Below are 1242 nucleotides of genomic sequence, written 5' to 3'. Positions count from 1 at the left end.
ATGAGCCCCACAAATCTAGATTTGCCCTGAGCCTCCACTAGTTCTCATTTTCTGGCCTACAGGTGCAAGATGAGAGTATGTCCTTTCATTTGGCTCCACCTTTTCCACCTCCAATAAGTTTGCTGGAGAGCAGCAGCTTGTCTGTCCTCATCTTTATTCGCAAATGGACCTCAAAAAGGCAGTGAAGTAGGATTTTGACTGAAGAGGAAAGTGTCTGCTCTCAGTCCTTTCAGTACGTTCCTATAAACAGGATTTCAGTGAAGTTACTCCAATAGTATCTAGCATTTTATTAGTTCTGTAATACACTGCCCTCAATATTGCTGTAATAACAGCAGCAGCTGAAACATTCACTAGTTTCAGAAAATACAATAGAAAAGTAGAAGACTGTCTATTCAATACAATGGAACAGTATATGAAAGGAAATACCAATGAATGGAATGTGAAATTCCTGTAAAACTGAGAAGATGCAGCTAGACAATAGCCATTCCATTATTCCATTATTCTGAGAGGGGAAAAACTTTTTAGTATTATTTACCATTTAGCACTGCTAATAACACAAAGGACCAGATCTTTCAATTTGTCTATATCACATTCTTGAAAAGGGCATCTGAGGCCTGTCAAAAAAGGTTTGCTTTCCAGCCATATGATTTTAAGTTCAGTCCTACTGAGTAGCACCTTGGCCAAGTATTTTCAGCTATAACCCTGGGCCAACCAAATCTGTGTGAGTGGATTTGAGAGACAGAAACTAAAAGAAGTGGATGTTTGTGTTTTTGTGTCTTTTGCTTTCACATCACATGACTAATGTAAATGAGTGTCGCTGTCATACAAATGGAGTGTTTCATTTCCAGACTTCCATGTTCAACCATGGGGAAATATTACTTTACTTGGAAGCAGGTGAAGCGCATCAAGTTGTAGAAAATTTATTTTAATGGATTCCATCTGACCCATGCAACCATGAAAAAGTAAATGATGATGATTAGAAACCTAATAGAATCAAAGCAGAATTATGCTTTGCTTGTTTTTTTTTTTTTTGAAGTCAGATTAGAGACACAGACGTGTGTGTATTTACATAAACACACAGACATGTATACACACACACACACACACACACACACACACACACACATATACACATATATACATATATGTGTGTATGCATACATACATATACTTACAAATACATACGTATATATACATATATACATACATACATATATACATACACACACACACATTGTGTGT

General features: G+C 36.6%; 1 protein-coding gene across 4 annotated transcripts in view; it reads right to left on the bottom strand.

The window, feature by feature from the left end:
* The window catches only part of LOC106883406 (epidermal growth factor receptor kinase substrate 8), a 134064-nt gene that overhangs the window by 18587 nt on the left and 114235 nt on the right, over nt 1–1242 (bottom strand). The gene's annotated exons all lie outside the window — the stretch shown is intronic.

Source organism: Octopus bimaculoides, chromosome 11 (genome assembly GCF_001194135.2).
Source record: "Octopus bimaculoides isolate UCB-OBI-ISO-001 chromosome 11, ASM119413v2, whole genome shotgun sequence".
NCBI classification, from domain to species: domain Eukaryota; kingdom Metazoa; phylum Mollusca; class Cephalopoda; order Octopoda; family Octopodidae; genus Octopus; species Octopus bimaculoides.
The sequence above is the reverse complement of the archived record's forward strand: the minus strand, read 5'-3'. Positions and strand labels throughout refer to the sequence as shown.